This window comes from Phocoena phocoena, chromosome 18 (genome assembly GCF_963924675.1).
Source record: "Phocoena phocoena chromosome 18, mPhoPho1.1, whole genome shotgun sequence".
NCBI classification, from domain to species: domain Eukaryota; kingdom Metazoa; phylum Chordata; class Mammalia; order Artiodactyla; family Phocoenidae; genus Phocoena; species Phocoena phocoena.
The window spans coordinates 53,139,292-53,152,911 of NC_089236.1; positions in this window are offsets into that span (position 1 = coordinate 53,139,292).

The window sequence follows — 13,620 nt, forward strand, 5'->3', positions numbered from 1 at the left end:
TCATCCCAAAATTGAGGCGGTAGACTTTGGGAGCAACTGTAGATGTGGAGTTTGCAATCTGCATCTAATTTGTTTCTGGTTTTATGTTCATCTTAGTTTAGTAGTTAGAGTTTATTATCGTTGGTAGATTTGTTTATTGATTTGGTTGCTGTCTTCCTCCTTTTTTTTTATTATATATGTATTTCCTTTTCCTCTTTTTATGAGTGTGTATGTCTGTGCTTCTTTGTGTGATTTTGTCTGTATAGCTTTGTTTTTACCATTTGTCCTAGGGTTCTGTCTGTCTGTTTTTTGTTTTGTTTTTTGTTCTTCTTAGTATAGTTTTTAGCACTTCTTATCATTGACGGATTTGTTTGTTGGTTTGGTTGCTCTCTACTTTCTTTTTTTTAATTACTTTTTAATATTATTTTTAATAATTATTTTTAATTTCAATAACATTTATTTTACTTTACTTTATTTTTTTCTTTCTTTCTCCCTTTTCTTCTGAGCTGTGTGGCTGACAGGGTCTTGGTGCCCCAGCTGGGTGTCAGGCCTGTGCCTCTGAGGTGGGAGAGCTGAGTTCAGGACGTTGGTCCACCAGAGACCTCCTGGCCCCACATAATATCAAATGGTGAAAGCGCTCCCAGAGATCTCCATCTCAGCACTAAGACCCAGCTCCCCTCAATGACAAGCAAACTAAAGTACTAGACAACTTCCCTATGCCACACAACTAGCAGGATAGGAACAAAACCCCACCCATTAGCAGAGAGGCTGCCTAAAATCATAATAAGGTCAAAGACACCCCAAAACACACCAACGGACACAGTCCTGCCAAACAGAAAGAAAAGATCCAGCCTCATCCAACAGAACACAGGTACTAGTCCCCTCCACCAGGAAGCCTACACAACCCACTGAACCAACCTTAGCCACTGGGGGCAGACAACAAAAACAACGGGAACTACGAACCTGCAAGCTGCAAAAAGGAGACCCCAAGCACAGTAAGTTAACCCAAAGGAGAAGACAGAGAAACACACAGCAGGCAAAGGAGCAAGGTAAAAACCCACCAGACCAAACGAATGATGAGGAAATAGGCAGTCTACCTGAAAAAGAATACAGAGTAATGATAGTAAAGTGGATCCAAAATATTGGAAATAAAATGGAGAAAATAAAAGAAATGTTTAACAAGGACCTAGAAGAGCTAAAGAGCAAACAAACAATGAGGAACAACACAATAAATGAAAATAAAAATTCTCTAGAAGGAATCAAAAGCAGAATAACTGGGGCAGAAGAATGGATAAACGACCAGGAAGATAAAAGAGTGGAAATAATTACTGCAGAGCAGAATAAAGAAAAAAGAATGAAAAGAATTGAGGACAGTCTTAGAGACCTCTGGGACAACATTAAATGAACCGGTATTTGAATTATAGGGGTCCCAGACAAAGACGAGGAAAAGAAAGGAACTGAGAAAATATTTCAAGAGATTATAGTTGAAAACTTCCCTAATATGGGAAAGGAAATAGTCAATCAAGTCCAGGAAGCGCAGAGTCCAATACAGGATAAATCCAAGGAGAACATGCCAAGACACATATTAATCAAACTATCAAAAATTACATACAAAGAAAAAATATTAAAAACAGCAATGGAAAAGCAACAAATAACATACAAGGGAATACCCATAAAGTTAACAGCTGATCTCTCAGCAGAAACTCTGCAAGCCAGAAGGGAGTGACAGGACATATTTAAAGTGATGAAGGAGAAAAACCTACAACCAAGATTACCCTACCCAGCAAGGATCTCATTCAGATTTGATGGAGAAATTAAAACCTTTACAGACAAGCAAAAGCTGAGAGAGTTCAGCACCACCAAACCAGCTTTACAACAAATGCTAAAGGAACTTCTCTAAGCAGGAAATACAAGAGAAGGAAAAGACCTACAATAACAAACCCAAAACAATTAAGAAAATGGTAATAGGAAAATACATATCGATAATTACCTTAAATGTAAATGGATTAAATGCTCTAACCAAAAGACATAGACTGGCTGAATGGATACCTAAACAAGACCCATATATATGCTGTCTACAAGAGACCCACTTCAGACCAAGCGACACATACAGACTGAAAGTGAGGGGATGGAAAAAGATATTCCATGCAAATGGAAATCAAAAGAAAGCTGGAGTAGCAATTCTCATATCAGACAAAATAGACTTAAAATAAGGACTATTACAAGAGACAAGGAAGGACACTATATAATGATCAAGGGATCAATCTAACAAGAAGATATAACAATTATAAATATTTATGTACCCAACATAGGAGCACCTAAATACATAAGGCAAATGCTAACACCCATAAAAGGGGAAATTGACAGTAACACAATCATAGTAGGGGACTTTAACACCTCACTTTCACCAATGGACAGATCATACAAGATGAAAATAAATAAGGAAACACAAGCTTTAAATGATACATTAAACAAGATGGACTTAATTGATATTTTTAGGACATTCCATCCAAAAACAATAGAATACACTTTCTTCTCAAGTGCTCATGGAACATTCTCCAGGATAGATCATATCATGGGTCACAAAATCAAGCCTTGATAAGTTTAAGAAAATTGAAATCATATCAAGTATCTTTTCCAACCACAGCACTATGAGACTAGATATCAATTACAGGAAAAAATCTGTAAAAAATACAAACACATGGAGGCTAACAATACACTACTGGATAACCAAGAGATCACTGAAGATATCAAAGAGGAAATCAAAAAATATCTGTAAACAAATGACAATGAAAACATGATGACCCAAAACTTATGGGGTACAGCAAAATCAGTTCTAAGAGGGAAGTGTATAGCAATACAATCCTACCTCAAGAAACAAGAAACGTATCAAATATACAACCTAACCTTACACCTAAAGCAATTAGAGAAAGAACAACAACAACAAAAAACCACTAAAGTTAGCAGAAGGAAAGAAATCATAAAGATCAGATCAGAACTAAATGAAGAAGAAATGAAGGAAACAATAGCAAAGATCAATAAAACTAAAAGCTGGTTCTTTGAGAAGATAAACGAAATTGATAGATCATTAGTCAGGCTAATCAAGAAAGAATGGGAGAAGACTCAAATAAATAGAATTAGAAATAAAAAAGGAGAAGTAACAACTGACACTGCAGAAATACAAAGGATCATGAGAGATTACTACAAGCAATTATAAGCCAATAAAATGGACAACCTGGAAGAAATGGAAAAATTCTTAGAAAAGCACAACCTTCCAAGACTGAACCAGGAAGAAATAGAAAATATGAACAGACCAATCACAGCACTGAAATTGAGACTGTGCTTAAAAATCTTCCAACAAACCAAAGCCCAGGACCAGATGGCTTCACAGGCGAATTCTATCAAACATTTAGAGAAGAGCTAACACCTATCCTTCTCAAAAATCTTCCAAAATGTAGCAGAGGGAGGAACACACCTAAACTCATTCTACAAGGCCCCCATCACCCTGATACCAAAACCAAAGACGTCACAAAGAAAGAAAACTACAGGCTAATATCCCTGATGAATATAGATGCAAAAAGTCTCAACAAAATACTAGCAAACAGAATCCAACAGCACACTAAAAGGATCATACACCATGATCAAGTGGGGTTTATCCCAAAATGCAAGGATTCTTCAGTATATGCAAATCAATCAATGTGATAAACCATAGTAAAAAATTGAAGGAGAAAAACCACATGATCATCTCATTAGATACAGAAAAAGCTTTTGACAAAATTCAACACCGATTTATGATAAAAAACTCTCTAAAAAGTACCCATAGAGGGAACTAACCTCAACATAATAAAGGCCATATATGACAAACCCACAGGCAATGTCGTTTTTAATGGTGAAAAACTGAAACCATTTCCACTAATATCTGGAACAAGACAAGGCTGTCCACTCTCACGACTATCATTCACCATAGTTTTGGAAGTTTTAGCCACAGCAATCAGAGAAGGAAAAGAAATAAAAGAATCCAAATTGGAAAATAAGAAGTAAAGTTGTAACTGTTTGCAGATGACATGATAATATACATAGAGAATCCTAAAGTTGCTACCAGAAAACTACTAGAGCTAATCAATGAATTTGGTAAAGTTGCAGTATACAACATTAATGCACAGAAATCTCTTGTATTCCTATACACTAATGATGAAAAATCTGAAAGAGAAATTAAGGAAACACTCCCATTTACCATGGCAACAAAAAGAATAAAATACTAGGAATAAACCTACCTAAGGAGACAAAAACCTGTATGCAGAAAACTATAAGACACTGATGAAAGATATTAAAGATGAGACAAACAGATGGAGAGATATACCATGTTCTTGCATTGGAAGAATCAACATTGTGAAACATTTTTCACAAATCAACATTTGTGAAAAACCCAAAGCAATCTACAGATTCAATGCAATCTCTATCAAACTACCAATGGCATTTTTCACAGAACTAGAACAAAAAATTGCACAATTTGTATGGGAACACAAAAGACCCCTAATAGCAAAAGCAATCTTGAGAAAGAAAAACGGAGCTGGAGGAATCAGGCTCCCTGACTTCAGACTATACTACAAAGCTACAGTAATCAAGACAGTACAGTACTGGCACAGAAACAGAAATATAGATCAATGGAACAACATATAAAGCCCAGAGATAAACCCATGCACATATGGTCACCTTATTTTTGATAAAAGAGGCAAGAATATGCAATGGAGAAAAGACAACCTCTTCAATGAGTGGTGCTGGGAAAACTGGACAGCTACATAGAAAAGAATGAAATTAGAACACTCCCTAACACTGTACACAAAAATAAGCTCAAAATGGATTAAAGATCTAAATGTAAGGCCAGACACTATAAAAATTTTAGAGGAAAACATAGACAGAACACTCTATGACATAAATCACAGCAAGATCCTTTTTGACCCATCTCCTAGAGAAATGGAAATAAAAACAAAAACAAATGGGACCTAATGAAACTTAAAAGCTTTTGCATAGCAAGGAACAAGACGAAAAGGCAACCCTCAGAATGGGAGAAAATATTTGCAAACAGAGCAACTGACAAAGGATTAATCTCCAAAATTCACAAGCAGCTCATGCAGCTCAATATCAAATAAACAAACAACCCAATCCAAAAACGGGCAGAAGACCTAAATAGACATTTCTCCAAAGAAGATATACAGATGGCCAAGAAGCACATGAAAAGATGCTCAACATCACTAACCATTAGAGAAATGCAAATCAAAACTACAATGAGGTGTCACCTCACACCAGTCAGAATGGCCATCATCAAAACATCTACAAACAATAAATGCTGGAGAGGGTGTGGAGAAAAGGGAACCCTCATGCACAGTTGGTGGGAATGTATATTGATGCAGCCACTATGGAGAACAGTATGGAGGTTCCTTAAAAAACTAAAAATAGAACTGCCATACGTCCCAGCAATCCCACTACTGGGCATATACCCTGAGAAAACCATAATTCAAAAAGAGTCATGTACCACAATGTTCATTACATCTCTGTTTACAATAGCCAGGACATGGAAGCAACCTAAGTGTCCATCAACAGATGAATGGTTAAAGAAGATATGGCACACATATACAGTGGAATATTTCTCAGCCATAAAAAGAAACGAAATTGAGTTATTTGTAGTAAGGTGGATGGACCTAGAGTCTGTCATACAGAGTGAAATTAAGTCAGAAGGAGAAAAACAAATACCATATGCTAACACATATATATGGAATCTAAAAAAAAAAGGTTCTGAAGAGCCTAGGGGCAGGACAAGAATAAAGACGGAGATGTAGGGAATGGACTTGAGGACATGGGGAGGGGGAAGGGTAAGTTGGGATGAAGTGAGAGAGGGGCATGGACTTATATATACTACCAAATACAAAATAGATAGCTAGTGGGAAGCAGCCACAAAGCACAGGGAGATCAGCTCCGTGCTTTGTGACCACCTAGAGGGGTTGGGTAGGGAGGGTGGGAGGGAGGGAGATGCGAGAGGGAAGAGATATGGGGATATATGTATATGTATAACTGATTCACTTTGTTATAAAGCAGAAACTAACACACCATTGTAAAGCAGTTATACTCCAATAAAGACATTTTAAAAAAAACAAGAAAAAGGGAAAGAAAATAGTGTACTAAAATCAAGATATTACTTTAAAATAATATCATGTTTTAATCACAAAGTAAGAATTTTGCTTCCCTCACTAATTCCTTAAAAACTGATATAAAATGTAAATTATGCAAAGACTATACCTAATAAAATATATATATTTATAGGTATATGTGCATGGTAAACCTATTTCTCTTCAGCCTATTATGCATTAATAATTTAAAAGGGTTAATTTGCTGTATATTAAGAAAGTTTTCTTTTATTTCCTTCATAAACTCACATATAGAAGAATCATATAAAATATTTCAATAGACAATTTAATTTTTTTTTTACCAATCTTTTAGTAAAAGATGCCTATTTGTAGTAAACTGGATTTAGCGGGACAAAAAAGGTCATTAGGAATCATTCCACAGTACAGAGAAATTTGGAACTGAGCATATATATGGGAAAATTAAATGACTCTAATACTTTTTGCTTTTCAACTGAAAATGAAAACAGTTTATAGAATAGTACCTTTTCATCTGTATATACTGTCTCACAAGAGATCCCATACCTCATCAGAAAACACCACACTGAAATACTCATACATTTGTGACATTTGAGCAATGTTTGCACAGATTTGCGTGAATGCTCCAAATAATAAATTTCAAAACACAGAATTCTCTGTAATAATTGATTTTGTTAAATATTATAGCCAATTACCATCTTGGCTATGATACTTGATAAAGGTGTACAATCATTTTCAAAATCCAAATTTTGTTCTAATATTGAAAGATATGATTGATTCTATTGAGTACCAGAGATTATGAAATTAGCATAAATTAATGACAATATATATACCATATGACTCATATAGAGTCAACGTGAAGGGGAAGATGAAATTCACAGACAATGACTGAATTCTTTATGAATAGTTTATATTAAAAAGGGCAGAGGGCAAAAATAAGTGGGGAGAGGTATCAAGCCCAAATCTAAATTCTCTAAATTCCCCATTAAATTTGAAGTTGTCCTTTTATGACTTTATGGAACTGGCCACTGCTTGAAGGAGCTGGTATATCTGAAACTCACTTAATCACTAAATGTCAAATGGGAGATGAAATTCCCCCAGTTACTTGATTTAAACTTAAAGTAACATGCTCTTTCAGGAATGTAATTTTAGCTTGACTTTTTAGTTTGATCTAAGAAAGGAAAAATTATTTTATTTACATTTTTACAAAATACCAAATCATTCCTTATGCTTTTGTGTTGAAAAATGGGACCTAAATCTTTAACTTTGTAATTTAATCATTAAACTAGTTTAATGATTATTATAATTTAAGTTCAGTACTATGAATCATAAGGAAAAATGTGCACAAAAATAAACCACTGGAAATTCACAAGTAATGTTTCAAAAAAAAGAGAGAGAGTACATATCAACTTAGGACATCATAGGCATTACCCAGAGGGTGGTGTGGGCTCTGTCCCATTGTAACTGACCCCTATGGGATCTTCCCAAGACAGACTGCCCCCTCCATGTCCTCCACCTGCCTCTTGTTTGTAGAAAAACTTTAGCCTCCTAGGCCTTCCCCAAGTTCCAAAGAATGCATTTAATCCAAAGGTGAGAAAATGCAAAAACAAAGAAAAACAGTCAAGCAGGACAAAATAATAATAGTTTAGCCATTAAACAAAGTCAAGGATACTTAGTTCCTCCTCAAGGGATATAGATAATATTCTGAGCCATATCCTTTGAGCTGTTTTACAAATACTGAAACACCCACCAGGTGGAAGATGTTAATGTATGCTCACCACAAGCACATAGACCGCAGACCAGTTAGAACCAGAAGGTTGATGATGATGACTCCTGATTACCTCACCACCAACCAATCAGAAGAATGTCCACGCGCCGATCACACAAGCTGCAATCCTCTCCTTTACCCTGCCTTTAAAAATCTTTCCCTGAAATCCATAAGGAGTTTGGGTCTTTTGAACATTAGCTGCCTGGACTCCTTGCATGGTGCCCTGAAATAAACGCTTCACTTTCCTTCACCACAACCTGTTGTCAGTAGATTGGCTTTGTTATGTGCGGGCAAGGGGACACAAGTTTTGTCTGGTAACACCATTTGAGTAGGCATCACCACACTGTGTGGTAGAAGTCCAAAACCTCCATCAGACTGGCATAGAGGAAGGAGGGTCTATCCCATGCACACCCAACCTTGTCTGCATATTACAGCTACATGGGAAGGTTTTTAAAATCCTGACACCTAAACAGAAACACACCCCTGCCTCTAAAAATAAAGACAACAAATAAAATAAATTTTAAAAAGCATCCTGGCATCAATATTCATTTAAAAACTGTCCAGGTGATTCTACTTCGTAGCCAAGGTTAAGCTCTATTGATCTATACCAACCTTCCTCTCTACGTTGCTCCCTAGAAGACAGTCTTAAATGATGTCGTGGAATTGGAGGTTCCTAACAAATTAGAAGCTCCTGGGGTAATTCAGTGCTTTTCATACTTTTGGCCCTCAGGTCTCTTTTTCACAATGAAAGATTATTGAGGGCCCTGAAGAGCTTTTGTTATATCTCTTGTTTTAATTTATTGGAAATTAAAACAGAAAATTTTAAGTATTAATTAATTTTAAAGTATTAATTAATTTCAAAATGAAAGCAATGAACCTATTACATGTTAATAAACAATTTTATAAAAATTAAAAAATTATTTTATAAAACAAAATCAGTGAAGGATGAAATAATGTTTTGAATTTTTGCAAATCTCTTTAATGTGTAGCTTAATAGAAGGCAGCTCAGTTTTCCTATTGCTTCTGCATTTTTGCAATAACACACACGTGGAAAACTTCACTATACACTTGTCGGAGAGGGAGGGTGAAAAATGTGAATAGCATTTTAGTTTTATTCTGAAAATAGCTTCAACCTCATGCACCTCCACAAAGGGTTTTGAGGAGCCCCAAGAGGTCTTTGGACCACAGCTTGGGAACTGCTAGCCTAATGAAAGTAACCTCCAAGGTGCAGATGAGCCCCAAAATAGCAAACCCTTACCCTGTCATACCCCAAAAGGCTAAAACTAAACAACTACTTGGATGTACCAAAGAAATACTGTCTGTTACCATTTGCTAGGTGACTGCTTAGACTATAACAGTTCAGTTGCTATGTCAAAGAGTGACATAACTGAACTAGAAAATTCCACTATTTCAAGCCAATAACTATTTGAAAAATACAATTCCTACAGTCAATGTTTTTTGCATGCTTAAAAGATTGAATTTTTGCACCTGAAAACTGTGCAATCTAGTTGGTGAGACAAGGCATATGTGAATAAAAAATTACAGGGAAGTGTTTGGTGAAGTCAAAATTTTACATAACAATAACTCAGATGAGTAGAAGCATATGTATGACTTCTTTAAATTTGTGTGACTGCTTCCATTTTGCTATTTTTTCACTTAAGTTGTTACCATCTTAGGTAGATAGTTGACCTTTTAAAATGATAGGACATGAGGAAAAGACATTGGTATGGTAAGTGGTTATTTTGGCTTATCAATACGGCTACAGACAGGTTCTTATATAAACAGTACACATTTGTTCCTAAGAACTGTCAGTTGTTGTTATTGCTGCTCTCATAGTTGTTATTTTGCCCCTTTTTATAAAAAAGCAGATGACTTTCAAAACGAAATTAACATTCTATTTGATTTATTTCCTCACACCTTAAAAAAAGAAAGTGTTTCTGGTTGGTTTGTATTTTCTTTGTTTTTTGTTATCTTACCAGAACATTTCATATCCTACATTACATATAAACCAGGAATGCATACACATTCAATTTTGTTCTTTCCATTTTTGACCACTGTTCACACATATTATGGTCATTTTTAATTCTAATTCTATTCACCAAGATATTGGCTATTTCTTTTACTTGATGTCATCAGCAGACTTAACAAGCATACCTGATATTCCATCATCCTGGTCATTGGAAAAATGTTAAATAGCACTGAACTGGGAACTGACCCCTGCACAACACTTCTTGTTATATTTTCCCCTTAACTCATCCCCCAAATGATACTTATAATCTGCGTCTTTAGATGTGTTCCAGGTAAGGTTGGCCAGTAGTCCTTTGGTATGTAATATTTTCTAATAATTAAGAAACATTCTAATTGGAAATCTGTATAGATAGCAGTAGAACTCTTAGGGAACTGAATGTTCCTCATAAAAGAGAGAATTATACATGCGCATCAGTGGGCTAAAATTGGCCCTTATAAGTGTAATATGAAGCAAGGGAAAACACATACTGCACTGAAATGTCCATTGCTTGCTTCAACCTTGACTAAAATATCCATACGACCCATGGGAAATTAGAAAGAAAAATAGCATTTTATAAATCATTAAGTTTCCGCTGTAGCTATCCTATTGGTAAATTGTGTCTAAGTAACTATCTTTACTTCTATTTGTAATTCGAACATCATAGTTAGAGAAGCCTCCGTTGTTTCTTTCCTGTGCTTACCTCTAACATCACCCCATCCAAATGGACATGGTATACAATGCACACACACACACACACATACACACACACACACTTTATTAAAAAGTAATACAGAAGTATTTCTGATTGTGTTGGTTTTTATTTGCATATCACTAAAAATATTTTTTTAGTTATTACCTTGATGAATCAAACATTACTAGGATTCCATAGTATTCCCATATTAATGCTGCTTCCCAGACAGGACATGGTAAAAGATGATGGAGCAAACTGGAGGTTTCTCAATACTTCACTAGGAAGGTCAAGTCTAGGATGGTTTGATGCTGTTGCTGAATAGGACAAACAACTAATAAAGATTTATTAAATGCCTAATATGTTAAATATTAGGCACAGATACATATTACAAAATAAGATAGCTAACCTCAAATAGCTCATCAGGGGCTGATAGCTTAGTTATGAAAATAAGACTAAAATGGATCATGCTGACAAAACAGCACAAGACATTTTACTGCTCAACTGTACTGTGAAGAATATATATCATAGGATTTTAAAGATGATTAGGTAGTTCTGGATTGATAGTTTAAAAAAAAAAAAGCTTTTATGTAAGAGGCATCACTTGAAGGAGGATTTGAAGGATGAGTAATAAGTAGATAGAGAAAAAGGTTGAGATGATTCCAGGTGGTAGAAAAGAATGTTTAAAAGCAGGGAAGCAGTAATGTAATGTAAACAGACCCTGACACATTTTCTGTTGGTGTGTGTCTCTTACAAATGTTGGTGCATCTGTGTTAGATTACAGTATTCTGAACGTGGTAGTTTTAGAAACAAATGCTCAGAACATAAACCAGAACTAAGAAAGCACCTCAGTTCTCTCTTCTGCACAACAAATCACCCCCAAACATAGCAGCTTAAAACAGCAAAGAGTTAGTATTACCTCACAGTTTCAGGGGCATCCAGGAGCAGTTTATTTATTTTTTTTATTTTTTATTTTTTTCGGTACGCGGGCCTCTCACTGTTGTGGCCTCTCCCGTTGCGGAGCACAGGCTCCGGACGCGCAGGCTCAGCGGCCGTGGCTTCCGGGCTCAGCCACTCCGCGGCACGTGGGATCTTCCCGGACCGGGGCACGAACCCGCGGCCCCTGCATTGGCAGGCAGACTCTCAACCACTGCGCCACCAGGAGCAGTTTAGAGAATAAGTGGTTTTGGCTCAGGGTTCTCAGAAGACCATAGTGAAGTTATTGCTGGCACTGCAGTCGTTTCTAAGGATCAACTGAAGAAGGATCTGCTTCCACTCTCAGTTGTCAGCGAGCCTTGGAAGATCTCTTTCCAAACTCACTCACACGGGTCTCTCCACGGGACTCCCTCTGGAAAGGCAGCTGGCTTCCCTTAGAGCAAGTGAAGCAAGACCTAGTGAGAACTTCCAAGATGGAGCCGGGACCTTTTATACCCTAATCTCAGAAGCAAAAATCCAGGAGGCAGAATACATTGCAGGCCACCTTGGAGGCTGCTCAACACAGAAGGCAAGGTTTATATTAGGTGGGAGAGAAGAAATCTACTCTCTCTCTTGACCTCATGCTCTTGTGAGTAGAAGCCAGAGAATTGTGAGGCCTCTGAGAATTCTTCCTTATTTTCAGATACTACCTATATCACAGTGAGGAATCTGGGAATTAGGAAAGGATAAAATATAGGATACTAAGGCTTATCAAATGTAATTTAATCCCCCTTTCTTCATGTGATTTTATTTCCCTTTTGTAATTGTTTAGTCTAAGGATATGAAAGAGATTCTGTTCCCTTCATCATGTGTCCTGAGGCAATGGGGGTCACTGTTATTCAGTCGTGATTCTCTTTCACTGAGCCCAGATGTGACCTCAGAATCTTTCCTGGTACTGTGTCCCAGATGTTTACAATCAACTGATCAGAGATAAAATGTGACTTATCATTCCACTCCTAGCCTTTAGAGGAGAAATATTTCAGCTTTCGTTAATATACAGACATTTGATTTATAAAAAAATTTTTTTCTCTCCAGAGCAACGAGGAAAATGTCACCTTTTTAATAAATGGTCTTGGGTCTGTTGGATATTCATATAGGAAAAATTCATTTACCTCACACCATATACAATTCTAGGTAAATGATAGATCTAAATATGAAAGGCAAGCCCATAAAGAAAAATATTTATAAAATATATTAAATTGACAAACTCTTATGTATCATGAAAAGGCAAGCCATGGGTGAAAATATATGCAACACATATAAATGATAAAGAAGTTATGTCCAAAATAGATAAACACACCTACAGATCAGTAGAAAAATGAGACAACCCAGCAGAGATAGGAGCAAAAAACTTGAAAAGGAATCTCACAAAAGACACTACCTCAGTGGATAGTAAACCCACTGTAGATGGTTCTATGACTCTACACTCACTGGAATAGCTAAAATGAAAGACTGATGTTGTCTTGTGTCAGTAGAGATGTAGATAATGTCAGTTCTCCATATAATATGAATGTTAGGACAATAATTTTGAAAATTGTATATATCTAATTAGCTATCCACATACTATATAGCCAGGAATTTCACTCCTACACACAAACAGTAGATTAGATAAGTGGTGATATGGTTATAAAATACTATACAACAATGAAAATGGAAGAGAAAAACCAAAGTTGCATGCAATGATGTGGATTAATGTCACAAATGTAAAGCTGAGCCAAAGAAGCCAGTTGTGAAAGGCTATATATTTATATGTATTTATGTGCATATATATACAATGATTCCATTTATATAAATTAACATATGCAAAAATAATCCATAGTGTTGGAGGTCAGGAGGTCAGGAGAGTGGTTAAATTGGAAGAAGAGGAAATAGATGTTGGGACAAGGAGTATGAGGGACCTAAACAGGAATTCTGGGATACTGGTTTCTTTACCTGCATGGTAATCACCTGGGTGTGTTCATTTTATGATAATTTATTGACTATGGCTTTTGTACTTCTCTGTACATAACTTACACGCCACTAAAAAGGGTAAATAACAGATAAA